Here is a 14,379-nt window from a genome sequence, read left to right on the forward strand (position 1 = left end):
TGGGAGAATTCATTGATGGTAGTACCATTGAATGTCTCGGCGCAGTTGTTGGATTCTTCCTTATTGTAGTTGGTCATTGTCTGGCATTTGTTACTTGGCACTTATCAGCCCAAGCCTAGGTATTTTCCACATCTTGTTGCATTTGAACATGCACTGCTTCAATATTTGAGGAATCATGAATAGTGCTGAATGGGTGTTGAAATGGGTTACTTTGGCCTGGATGGTGTTGAGATTCTTGTGTGTTTGGAGACATATTCATCCGAGCAAGGGGATAATATGCTACAACATTCCTGCCATTTCCCAGTGGTCAAGCTTTGGGGATTCAGGAGGTGGGTCACTTACTACAGAATTTGTAGTTTCTAATCTGCTCTTTTTGAGACAGTATTCAGTTGACTGACTGAGGTAAGTGATTTACTAACAGCAATACCTAGATGTTAATTGGGTGACTTGGTAATGGTGCAACCTATAACCTTTCTCCCATGAAACAATACATACATAGCAGTGGGAGATACCTTGCCAAATCTTAAATCAAGATTCACCTGATGTACTTTTCAGGTGTGGCTCAAATCAGTGCTTCTGCAGGAGTTTGCAAACAAACCTGGGCAGATAAGGGGTCCTTGCCAGTTGTGGAATCCTGTCTTTCAGTATCAGTCAGTCTGTGTGTTTTGCTCGTCCTATTTACATTAAATCTGAACAGCAGCATAACCAGCAGTTTTAAAAGGGACAGCCATAGACTGCTTCAAAAAATGACCAGGAATTGTTCTGGGAGCAACTTTTGTTGAGCCAGGAGGAGATTAAAAAGTTGCTGTTCTGTTTTAACTGATGGATAATCCCTAGCTTTCTGTCTCTTCTCACTTCAGCTTGACTTGCTTAAATTCACTAGATTTTTTTGCTGCTCTCTCACCTTGCCAATGTGATGAGTTAAAGACAATGGCAGGGACTAGAACAATGAAAGCTCAACATTAAAGCAGTCCTTACCAAAGCTGATATGGCTAGCATTCAGGGAATACTGCCTCGTTACAGGTGTGATTGTTTTAAAGACATGTTATACTCAAGACTAAGTGCTGAATTGAAGAGACAAGGTGAAAGTAAATTCATCACCCCTCCATTTAAAGCTATATTCCCCTCGTGTTAGCCTTCACCATCTGAGGAAAAAGGCTCTCACTGTCCACCCTATCTAACCCTTTGGTTATCTTATACGCCTCGATTAAGTCACCTCTCAACCTTTTCCTCTCCAATGAAAACAGCCTCAGTTCCCTCAGCCTTTCCTCGTATAACCTTGCCTTCCATACCAGGCAACATCCTAGTGAATCTCCTCTGAACCCTTTCCAAAACTTCCACATCCTTCCTATAATGCGGTGACTGGAACTGCAGGCAGTACTCCGGTGCAGTGTCTTGTACGACTGAAGCATGACGTCATGGCTCCAAACCTCAATCCCCCTACCCTAAATGCCAACACACCATATGCCTCCTTAACAACCCTGTCAACCTAGGGGGCAACTTTCAGGGACTTATACACCTGGACACTGAGATCTCTCTGTTCATCTACACTGCCAAGAATTTTACAATTAGCCCAGTACTTTGCATTCCTGTTACTTCTCCCAAAGTGAACTATCTCAAACTTTTCAGCATTAAACTCCATTTGCCACTTCTCAGCCCAGCTCTGCATCTTACCTATGTCCCTCTGTAACCCACAACATCCTTCAGCACTATCTGCAACTCTGCCTACCTTAGTGTCATCCGCAAATTTACTAACCCATCCTTCTAGGCCCACCTTCAGATCATTTATAAAAATGACAAACAGCAGTGTCCCCAAAACAGATCCTTGCTGCACACCACTGGTAACTGAGATCCAGGATAAACATTTCCAATCAACCACCTCTCTCTGTCTTCTTTCAGCTAGCCAATTTCTGATCCAAACTGCTAAATCACCCTCAATCCCGAAACTCCTTATTTTGTGCAATAGCTTACCGTGTGGAACCTTATCAAACACCTTACTGAAGTCCATATACATCACAACAACTGCCTTCCCTTCATCCACCTGTTTTGTCACCTTCTCAAAGAACTCAATAAGTTTAGTGAGGCACAACCTCCCCTTCACAAAACCATGTTGACTATCCTTAATCAAATTGTTCCTTTACAGATGATTATAAATCCTATCTCTTATAACCTTTTCCAACACTTTACCCACAATTGAAGTAAGGCTCACTGTCTATAATTGTCCCAACTCCCCTTCTTAAACAAGGGAATAACATTTGCTATTGTCCAGTCTTCTGGCACTACTCCTGTTGACAAAGATGACATAAAGATCGAAGCTAAAGGCTTTGCAATCTCCTCCCTGGCTTCCCAGAGAATCCAAGGATAAATCCCATCCGGCCCCGGGGTCTTATCTGTTTTCAGATCTTCCAAAATCGACAAGAATTCCTCTTTGTCAACCTCATTCCCATCTAATCTAGTAGCCTGTATCTCCATATTCTCACTAACATTGCCCTTTTCTAATGTGAATACTGATGAAAATATTCATTAAGTGCTTCCCCATGTCCTCAGATTCCACACACAACTTTTTACTATCATATTTGATTGGCCCTAATCTTACTCTAGTCATTATTTTATTCCTGATATACCTGTAGAAGGCTTTAAGTTCCTTGATCCTTTCTGCCAACAATTTCTCATGTCCCCTCCAGGCTTTTCTGAGCCCTTCCTTTTGATCTTTTCTGGCTAACTTATAACACTCAAGCCCCCTAACTGAGCTGTCACATCTCATCCTCACATAAGCCTTCCTCTTCCTCTTGACACATACTTCAACTTGTTTAATAAACCATGGCTCCCGCTCTTGATAACTACTTCCCTGCTGATAGGTATATACTTGTCAAGGATCCTCAGCAGCTGTTCCTTGAATAAGTTCCACATTTAAAGAGTATCCATCCCCTGCAGTTTCCTTCCCCACCCTATGCATCCTAAATCTTGCCTAATTGCATTATACTTACCTTTCCCCCAGTTATACCTCTTTCCCTGTGGTATCCCTGCCCTTTGCTATCGTAAACATAACTGAATTATAGCCACTATCGCCCAAGTGCTCACCTACCTCCAAATCTAACACCTGGCCAGTTCATTCCACACTACCAAATCCAATATGGCATTGCCCCTTGTTGGCCTGTCTACATACTGTGTCAGAAAACCCTCCTGCACACATTGGACAAAAACTGACCCGTTTAAACTACTTGAACTGTGGTATTCCTAGTCAATATTGGGGAAGTTAAAGTCCCCCATAACAACTACCCTGTTAATCTCACTCCTATCGAGAATCATCTTTGCTATCCCTTCCTCTACATTATTGGAACAAACTTCTAAACATTTAAGGCAATCTTTCACAGCACCTTAAACTGATGAAATTGCTTAGCTCTTTCACTGGGGTTCCTCCTCCATGTATGGTGTTACTTAGTCATTATATCCTGATTTAACCTGTTTTCACTGTGTCTTCCCAACTTCCCTTAACTTTAACAATTAAAAAGAAAGGTTCTGTGAAGATCAGATTAGTTTCATAAATAGAATGCCTGGATTCTTGATAAAAAAATCAAAGGGCTTTGTATTTTTTAAATAGGTTTATGGTGAGTCTGCTGGCAGGATATTAACATTTTCTGATTGGCAATTGCATGTTGTGATTTACATAAATAATAATGGAATATAAATTCTATGCAGTTTGCAGAAACTATGGAGATAACATGTCAGTTGATGCTCAAATGCCATGAAGGATATAATGCTCTGACTGCTCAGTTTCAGATCTGAGCTGCATTTAGTGGAAAGAGCTAAGCATTACTGCTCAGTAGGGTGCAAGAAGGAATGGAGCTGAGGCATACACTTGTATTGTTTGGCTCTCTGTCATTGGGTTAGAGGCGACATTAGTAGCATAACACCCACCCTTTCAACAGCAGGGGGAAAAAAAATTCAGGGGATATTAATATGAAAAGTACAGAGTGAATTTGCCTGAGAAATCCTGTGGAAGTAAAAAGAGCTGCTAATGCTGCAGATCTGCACTGTGCTTGTTTTTGAACTAATAACTTTCCTATGCAATACTACTCTCGTTCAATTTTAAGAATATCACGAAACATTGTGGGATTATGTGAAAGAAAGTTCACTGAAAAGGAATGCTGTCAAACAAATTTCATTTCTGTTCTTTTGATCTTTTATTTCTATCCTGCTTTTCACTTTCCTGTGTGAAAGATGACGTTTTAATCTGTGAATATAACACTGCAGGAAGTGGAGACATCACAACCATACACATATGACAACGATCCCTTTGTCCATTCACATTTTAGCTTCAGAGTCATCCATTTCTTCAATGTATTTTCGATTATTAAAGGAAACCTGGAGAGCCAATATTTCTTGTTGAACTAGTTTATGTGTGACCACATCAAAAACTCTGAAATTGAGATAAATATATTTTTTGTTACAAAGAACTCATATCAGACTTGAAGCATTAACTCTGTTCCTCTCCCCATAGATCTGCCAGACCTGCTAAGTTTCTCCAGCATTTTCTGTGCTTATTATAAATGGATGCAATTTTGCCTGTTTACAAAGGAAAGTTAAATGTGATTGAATGAAATTTGGTCCCATTATTGAAAAGACTTCTTGCTAGCCCCTTGGATTACAACCCACAGTCTAGCCATTAAAGTGTAGCCAATCAAAAAAATCACCGAAACTGAGGTCTTGCTATTTTAAGCCTGGCCATTTTCACAACAGCAAATGTAGCGCAATGATATCAGTTCCTCTTCCTCTTCTCTTTATCCTATCTGAGATCAGGAACCCTCCCAGAAAGAAAAATCAAGAACCTCAATGGTATAATTGCCATGGCAATAGTATAAATAAAAATGGTAAATTTGTATGTGATTCCCTCCAATCACACTAGAGGTGATCACAATTTGAGATTCGTAACATATGCTTGACTTAAATGTGAAGAGTGTGAAAATCAAATTTAATAGGTGCGCAAAATAAGGACCATTTGCATTGCCTGCTGAACAACCTTCCTTCTTATTACCTGCAACTGAAAGGAAAACCATGCAGGATGTACGACAATCACAACTTTGCAATCCTGCACTCATTCCACCTTGCACCCCCGCCCGCCAAACATATTCCTAAAAATGCAACAAAACAGAATTCTGAAATATCGGAGTAAGAGAAAGCAGCCAATTATAAAGCACTTGAAACAGTCATCCTAGATCAGTATCTTGTTAATATTACATTGTACTTTACATAATATAACACTGTCCTGTTATAAAGTACAATATCCTTTGACTCAAACGATTAATGTAATGGGAGATCCTCGGTGTTAATATTAGAGACATTCTTGTATTTGTATTCACAAATATCTCTAATCTTTTAAAAGCAGCTATGAGTGCTGTGTGATAAGCAAAATAAGCTGTTTGCTCACACCAATGCAGAAATCTAATTTAAACACCATAATTAGAAACTGTAGCATGTGTTTGCTTTTCTACTGGGTAATGTGTACATATAACAACACACTTAACTAACCCTCAGGCATTTAAAATACCAAGGTAAATTCAATTAAGTTTTATCTGCCAGAAATGACATTATGAGCTACAGCCTTGTGACCTTGCGCAGTGCTCTGTGAAGCTATCCAGGGATTTTAAACACACTTATTTTAAGGCTGCAAATGAAAGAGTTAAAATCAGGGGAAGACAAAACCCACTGTGACCAGCATGTCTCTGTGCAATCATCAGAAGAACTAGCTATTATAGCCAATTTAATAGCTTGAAAATGAACTCATTAGCGGTCTTTTATCAGTGGAAAAAGTCTATTAAATCCGGATGTGTGGAGAAGCAGTACAGAGCCTCATTTCCATCCCACTTGTGACCTGAACAAATCAGAGAAATGCTTTGTAAGGAACAGGGTCAGGGATGAATGCTGAAAGATATTTTCCACACTGTGCCAAACCCTGCCTTACCTTTTGGATTCCTGATGCAGTTAATTTTAATTTATAATCAGCTTTCCATGCATTTGTTCTGCACAGAATGTCAAACGGAGCCTGGATGATGTTAACGGTTTAAGATCTTGGGGGGAGTGAGGAAGTAAAATAGACAATAGCTCCTTTGAACTCAAAGGACGATGGCAGGAAGTAATGATGAATGAATGGGGGTTGAGGCATTTGAAGTTAGAAGAAATAGAACTCAATTCTAACTTTTTATTTGAACAAAGTTATAATGTCGCAATGTGATGATGAATATACCTACTGAAGCACAAAAGAATTGATTGATCTTTTCTGCTTTTTTATTCCATTGTGATGTCTTACCTTATCAATAAGAATTTTAAAAATTCATTTACAGATGGATGTGGGGTCCCTGGCTGGGATAATATTTGTTGCCCATTCCTTGGTTCCCTCGAGAAAGTGGTGAGATGCCTTCTTGAACTATTCTAGTCCATTTGTCATAGGTAAACCCCCTATACTGTTAGGCAGGAGAGTTCCAGGATTTTGACCCAGTGACAGTGAAAGGACAACAATATATTTCCAAGTCAGGATGGTGTGTGGCTTCCAGGTGAAGTTGGAGGTGGCGATGTTCCCATGTTTCTGCTTCACTTGGCCTCCTAGATGGAGAAGGTCACTGTTGTAGCAGGTGTTGTCAGAAGGACTTTGGCAAGTTGATGCTATGCATCTTGTAGATGGTATACACTGGTGTGTGTGTGTGTGTGTGTGTGTGTGTGTGTGTGTCTTGAATGGCATCTTGCATGACTGCTAATCAAAATTCTTCAATTGAACCAAAATCACATGAGAGCCAGGTCATGCGCTGATGTCAATACAGAGCAGTCTGGAATGAATAGAAAGGGCTGTATGTATTCTGCAGATGCATCTACCTGTGACTCTACTTTTAGAGAACCATGCACCTGAACTCCAAGGTCCCTCTGTTCCACTACATTCCTTAAGGCCCTATCATTCATCATGAAACTCCTACCTTGATTTAACTTTCCAAATGCAAGACACCACACTTATCTGTACTGAACTCCATTTGCCATTTCTCAGCCTATTTCCCCGGCTGATCAAGATCCTGCTTCAATTTCTAATAACCTTCCTCACTGTCCATGATACTGCCTATTTTAGTGTCATCAGCAAATTTACTCATTATGCCATATACATTCACATCCAAATCATTGATATGGATAACAAACAGCAATGGGCCCAATACAAACCCTAAGGCACACCACTTGTCACAGGCCTCCAGTTCAACAAGCATCCTTCCACTATTGCCCTCTGCTTCCTACCATCAAACCAATTGTGCATCCAATTTACCAGCTCCCCCGGATACCATGTGATGCATTCACAGCATTTTGCTTTTACATATAGTGAGGTCACTGTGCCTTCAAATTTAGTTAGAAAAAAGATCTCTCAGATGTATTCTTCACACAATGAACTGGGTTAGAGCACAGATATCATTGTTAATACAATGTAAGCAAAGGAAGGAAGTCAGAATATTGCTCAGTCTAGCAGACCAGTATTGTGTAAAATATTGTCCTGGAGTGTCTTTTTTTAGAATTCCAGCTTATACTACAATACCAAACAATAAATAGCACAAGCCCCCAAAAATGTCCAGTTTAAAATTTACAATAACTGGTTTCTTGATATTCCACAGTATTGTAATTATCTCAGAATTAGTCATAGAGTAATACATCACAGAAGCAGACCCTTTGGTCCAACCAGTCCATGTTGAACATTATTCTAAACTAAACTAATCATACCTGCCTGTGCTTGGCCCATATCCTTCCAAACATTTCTTATTCATGTACTGCAGTTCATTCCACACATGACCCACTTTCTGTGCAAAATGGTTGTCCCTAATGTATTTTCTCAATCTTTCCCCTCTTAAGAATATGTCCCCTAATCTTGAAATCATCCACTCTTGGAAAAAGACACCCGCCATTCACCTTTTAAAACCTCTATACAGTCACCCCTTAACCTCCCTATACTTTCAGAGAAAAAAGTCCCAGCTTATCCAGTTGTGCTATCTCCCAATAACTCAAACCTTCCATACCCAGCAACATCCTGGTAAATGTTTTCTGAACCCTCTCCAGGTTGATAATATCCTTCCCATAAGAGGATAACCAGAATTGGACACAGTATTCCAGAAGAGGCCTCATTAGTGTCCTGTACAACCTCAACATGATGTCCCAATTCCTGTATTTCAAGGTTTCAGCAATGAAGAGGGGTGTACTAAACATCTTCTTAATCACTCTGTCTACCTATCTCTGTCTAACTTCAAAGAATTATGTACTAGGGGCTATTCAGTCCTTCGTACCTGCACCATTCCTATTGCCCATTATTGATCTGCCTTTACCCCATATCCTTCACACGATTTATATACAAAAATAATTCAGTGTTCTCTTGAATGCCTCAGCTGAATCTTCCTCCACCAAATTTCCAAGCAGTGCACTCCATAACAATTATTTCTTTTTTGCACATCACGTTTAATGATCATATCATTTTTCCCGGACCTTTATTAATTAATTATCATACCCAACTAAATCCTATCATTGAACCCTTGCCCTTAGAGTAGAGCTCATTGAAATTAAATTGAAGATTAACTAGGAATTCTAAGTAAAGTACTGGTTAGTGTGGAAACTCAATCAAACAGCAACCTCACTCCCTGCATGGATGACACCCTGCAGATTAGAGAGCACAATAGCAGATGAAATCCTCTTTTCATTACTTCTGTTTTGTGTCAGGAGTTGAATAGATTGTTTTATACAGTACGTGATTCAAGGGTCTGCAGCTTGACTTACCCAAAGCCTTTCTCTCCCAATATACAGATAAAAGCACTGAGTTCAAGTTTGCCTATGCCACACGTTAGAATAGGGAATGATTGCATCTACGTCCAATGCGTAATTAAATTGTAAACTGGAAGTACTGATTAGCGGAAAGCTTCATGAGGCCCTTGCAATACCACTTCAAACTTAAATTGTTCTTCGGCTTATGATTAAACGCTCTTCCTACAACCATGGAGCAAGGCTCTGTCAATATAATCAGACAGTCATGATCATTCAGAGGTAAGTTTGCTCAGGACCATATACTTTTTAGACTATTGTAGAACCATACATAGAAAATAATTCTTCTAAGACACATAGCATTTTTCTTATCATGCAAACCATTGTTGTAGAATGCAATGGCGGAAAAAGGGTGGTGGAGTGCAAAATTTTTAGGGCTTAGGTTTAAGATGAAAGGGGAAAGATTTAAAAGAGACCCGAAGAGCAACTTTTTCACACACAGCATGGCGCTATATGGTTCGTGCTGTCAGGGGAAAAGGTGGAGGCAGGTATAATTACAACATTTCAAAGATATTTGTACAGAGTCATAGAGTCACAGAGATGTACAACAAGAAATAGAGCCTTTGGTTCAACTCATCCATGCTGACCAGATATCCTAAAATAATGTAGTCCCATTTGCCAACATTTGGCCCATATCCCTCTAAACCCTTTCTATGCATGTACCCATCCAGATGCCTTTTAAATGTTGAAATTATATCAGTCTCCACCACTTCGTCTGGCAACCCATTCCATACACGAACCATCTGCTGTGTGAAAATGTTGGCCCTTAGGTCCCTTTTAAATTTTTCCCCTCTTACCCTAAACCTATGCCCTTTTGGTTTGGACTCTGCCATTCCAGGGAAAAGATCTGGTCTATTTACCTTATCCATGCCCATCATGATCTTATAAACCTCTACAAGGTGACTCCTCAGCCTCTGATGCTCCAGGGAAAATTCAGCCTCTCCCAATAGCTCACCCTCCAACCCTGGCAACATCCTTGTAAATCTTTTTTGAACCCTTTCTAGTTTCATCCTTCTTATAGCAGGGAGACCAGAATTGCATGCAATATTCCAAAAGTAGTTGAATAAATGTCCTGTACAGCTGCAACATGACCTCTCAACCCCTATATTCAATGTACTGACCACTATAGACAAGCATATCAAATGTCTTCTTCACTATCCTATCCACCTGTGACTCCACTTTGAAGGAACTAAGGACCTGCACTCCAGATACATGATTAGGAAAGGTTTAGAGGGATATGGATCAAATGCCAGCAAATGGGTCTCATTTTGTTTGAGGAACCTGGTTGGCATTGACAGCTTGTATGAAAGGGTCTGTTTCCGTGTTGTATGACTCTATGACTCTGTGCAAACAGGCTCAATACAAACTTTCAATAGAGAATTGGATAAATACCTGAATGAAAATCAACTTATAGAGCTATAGGGAAAGAACAGTGTTATGGGTTTAGTTGTATATGTGTACGAAAGGCTAGGCACAGACATAATGGATTGAATGGCCTCCTTTTATGCTGGAACGTTCCATGGTGCTATGAAGTCTTGTTCTATAGTTAGGAAAGAGTGAAGGTGTATGAGAAACGGCACAGTCAAGACAGCAAAGGAAGAAAAGGAAAGACATAAAGGGGAAAGACTGGGGGGTGGGGAGGGAAGGGGGGGAATAACAATTGTCTGGTTCACATGAGGAAGCCTGGTTTTCAATCAGAAGGCACTGTATTGATCAACCTGATCCTCCTAGAATGCAGTATGAATCTCTTAAGCAAAAGAGTTGTGTGGTGAAATGTTTTGTGATCACCTGTTATATCCAGCCACTGTAAAAGTGAAAGAATATTTCATGCGTCCTAACCTTCTGCTGGCTGTAGGACTACTCATTTTGAGTTCTGTGGCATCACTTGTCTCCACCATAACCTTAACTCACCCACTGCCATCGTCCTCACCTTTGAGATAGTTAAGTTTTGAAATAGCAATGCTTTCTTCACTGGTCTCTCATTTTTCACCATCTGAACCATAACCTGACTGTATATATCTTAACTCACACCATTCACCCATCACCCCTGCATTCAGTGATTATCAGAAAAGCCTTGGTTTTAAAATCAGTTTTCAAGTCTGTCCACTGTCACTGCTCCTATTTCTGAAATACCCACCATCCTCAGAATTATCTGGATTCTTCCAATTCTGGCCTCTTGAACTTCACTAATTAGAATCAGTTCACCACCACTGGTGTGATGTTTCTGCTGCCTGGACCCTAGTTCTGAAATTGCATCCCTAAACCTCCATGCCTTTTCACCTCCCTCCCATTCTTTAAGATGATCCTTAAAACCTACCTTATTGAGCAGGCTACCCTGAAATCTTTTCATATTGCTCAACATTAGATAAAGCCCCTGCTTCAGTTGCATCAATAGCACACAATGACCTCCTTATTCGGACATTGTTTATTATGAATGCAATTAATAATATAATGATAGATAACCTATGTTTGTGATGTTTCTCAAGGGATAGATGTTGACCCAGGGCATCAGGTGTGACACATTAGCTCTTCTTAGAAATAGTGCCCTTAGATCTTATACATCCATCTGAACAGGTTGATGGGGGCACAGTTTATCATCTCGGACTTCAGTCAATGCAATGTTCCCTGAGTACTACACTGGACTGTCATCGTTGCTTGTCAAGCATGTAAATTCTGGAGTGTGACATAACCTTAGGACTTTGTGGTTACCAACTATGTCAAAACGGATCAATTCAAGAACTTTGTGGAGGTTTTGCTATGTTAAAGGCACCATACCATTACAAATTGTTGTATGTAGAACCTGTCAGCCATTTTATTGCATGCCATCAATTTCCTTTCATTATCCAGTTTATATGGAAACCTGTTTATATAGTGAGATATAAAGTGTGAGATTTATATATATTAATATTATATATTTTAGATTTTAGATTTTGAACTAGTGGCATGTGGGTTTCATAAAGGGATTTAGTAATGAAGTTGTCAGTATTGCTGAAACCATGATTTTGAATTAGTATTTGTTGGAAAGCAGGTGACTGGGCCCTTCCTTGAGAAAGAATATGAACTTGGTTGCATTGTGAGAGCTTTATGATCAAACATTGAAAAGCATTACCTGGTGTTTGATTAATGAAAATCAAGAAGTGATTCTTGTTTAAAGAAAAACTCATAGATTGGAAAGTTTTTGTGTTTAGTCTACAGAAGAAAGGAGTTAGCTCAAAATAGTTAGGCAGTAGATTATCTCAGCATAGAAGTTTTAGTTTTGAAATTTAGGCCAGAACTGTTTGGTTAGAAACTTGAAAGGGTTTTTTTTAAAGTTAAGAAAAACTAAGTTCAGATGTGTGAAAGATCAAAGAGAAAAGTACCAAGCTCTCAAAACCAGAAATTGAAAGGAAGAGTTAAGATATAATAGAGAACTAGCAATTGAATATTATATAGTGATGTTGGGATAGATGGATTTTATTTTGCTGTGTGTTTTTAAATCTTTTAAACTGTGTAAAATGTAAATAATTTGGTTTATTCTATTTCACCTTCATTGCTTTTGTGTAATAAAGTTATGGTTTATTGTTCAAACCAAATCTGCAGAGTTTTGTCATAATATTTCAGTGAAATAAAAAAAATAAACAAAATATGATCCATCAAGTCAAATTTCAGTCTGTGATCTGATGAGTAATGACATCAGTAGGAATACAGATTCAGGTTGTAATACAGCAGTAATCAGCAATGGACTTAGGAAAATGGGAAGCTAATCACAATACAGCTGAAATGTATAAGAAACACCAGCTGATGGAAATAACAGAAAGGAGGATTTAAAAGGCTGGACAATGACACATCAAATGACAGATAGAGTGATGTTGGTTAAGGAGACATGCAAAGTCAGTCATTTGAGGAATAATGAACAACTATGATAAGTGAGTAAGTGTGTCATTGACATTTCAATTGTACAAAATGATATTTACTAAGATAGTGTTACAGACTTATTTGTAAATCTGAAGCCAGTCTTTGACCATTTTTGACATAGGAATGTTGGAACACTTTCAGGTCATTTAGGCCTATGAGTCTGTTCATTGTGATCACATTTGATCTGCATCCTTACTCTATACACCCAACTTTGTCCTATCTCCTTTAGGATGCTTATTATCAAAAAGAACCTATCAATCTCAATTTTAAAATTATCCAAAATCCATTGCCATTTGCAGTAAAGAATTCCAAACTTCCACCATCTTCTGCATATTCCCATGAAGGGGGCATGCCAGAAACAACACCAGGAATAACCAAAAATAAGGTGTCAAGAAAACTGGCAGTATTCCTAGCTAAGATGTTCCAATGCAATCTCAATGCTGACATCTAACAACAATGTGGAAACTTTCCCAGGTTTGTTCTGTCTACAAAAAGCAGAACAAATTGAATTGAGCCAATTGTAGTTCCTTTAGTCTATTCTTGATGATTAATAAAATGATCAAAGGTATGATCTATAGTAGAAAGCAGTGCATCCACAGCAATAATCTACTCACTAACACTTGTTTCATTTCTGTCAGGTCCACTCAGCTCTGGACTTAACTACAGGTCTGGCCTAAATATGGCCAAAAGAGCAACGGCCACTAATATGAAGGGGACTGAGCAAAACAGAAATCATAGGGATTGAGGGGGAAAGCACTCCACTAGTGAGCATCATTTATGGAACAAAGGAACATTGACACAATGGTGAATGAGGATCTTTCCCATATTCAACAAAACATGGTGCATTTTCTTGCAGGCTTTTAGAATGTCCCTTGGTCAAATGTAACTGTGTCTAATTGAGGGAGTTAGCATGGGGAAGGGAAGCTGCTGCTGAAACCTGATGGGCAGCACAGTGGCACAGTGGTTAGCACTGCTGCCTCACAGTGCCTGAGACCCGGGTTCAATTCCCGACTCAGACGACTGACTGTGTGGTGTTTGCACGTTCTCCCCGTGTCTGCGTGCGTTTTCTCCGTGTGCTCCGGTTTCCTCCCACAGTCACAAAGATGTGCAGGTCAGGTGAATTGGCCATGCTAAATTGCCTGTAGTGTTAGGTAAGGGGTAAATGTAGGGGTATGGGTGGGTTGCGCTTCAGCGGGTCAGTGTGGACTTGTTGGGCCGTAGGGCCTGTTTCCACACTGTAAGTAATCTAATCTAATTAGTAAAAGTAATCTAAAAAGAAACCTCCCCTTCCCAACACCAAACCCCACCCTCAGCACCTACAATCTCTAACACCTATCCTTTCATGATTCTGCCTGGATCATTCCTTTGTGAGGATATAGGCCATTCAGCCCATCAAGACTGCACTGCCATCAAATTTTATTTTTAATTCATTCATGGGATGGGGACATCACTGGCTGAACTAGCATGCATTGTCCATGTGGCTCTGGAGTTGCATGTAGTCTAGACCAGGTAAGGATCACAGGTTGGTGGAAGTGGGTACTGCAGATGCTGGAGATTAGAGTCAAGATTAGAGTGGTGCTGAAAAAGCACAGCAGGTCAGGCAGCATCCAAGGAGTAGGAAAATCAACATTTTGGGCAAAAGCCCTTCATCAGGAA

This window comes from Hemiscyllium ocellatum, chromosome 5, assembly GCF_020745735.1.
Source record: "Hemiscyllium ocellatum isolate sHemOce1 chromosome 5, sHemOce1.pat.X.cur, whole genome shotgun sequence".
Classification (NCBI taxonomy): domain Eukaryota; kingdom Metazoa; phylum Chordata; class Chondrichthyes; order Orectolobiformes; family Hemiscylliidae; genus Hemiscyllium; species Hemiscyllium ocellatum.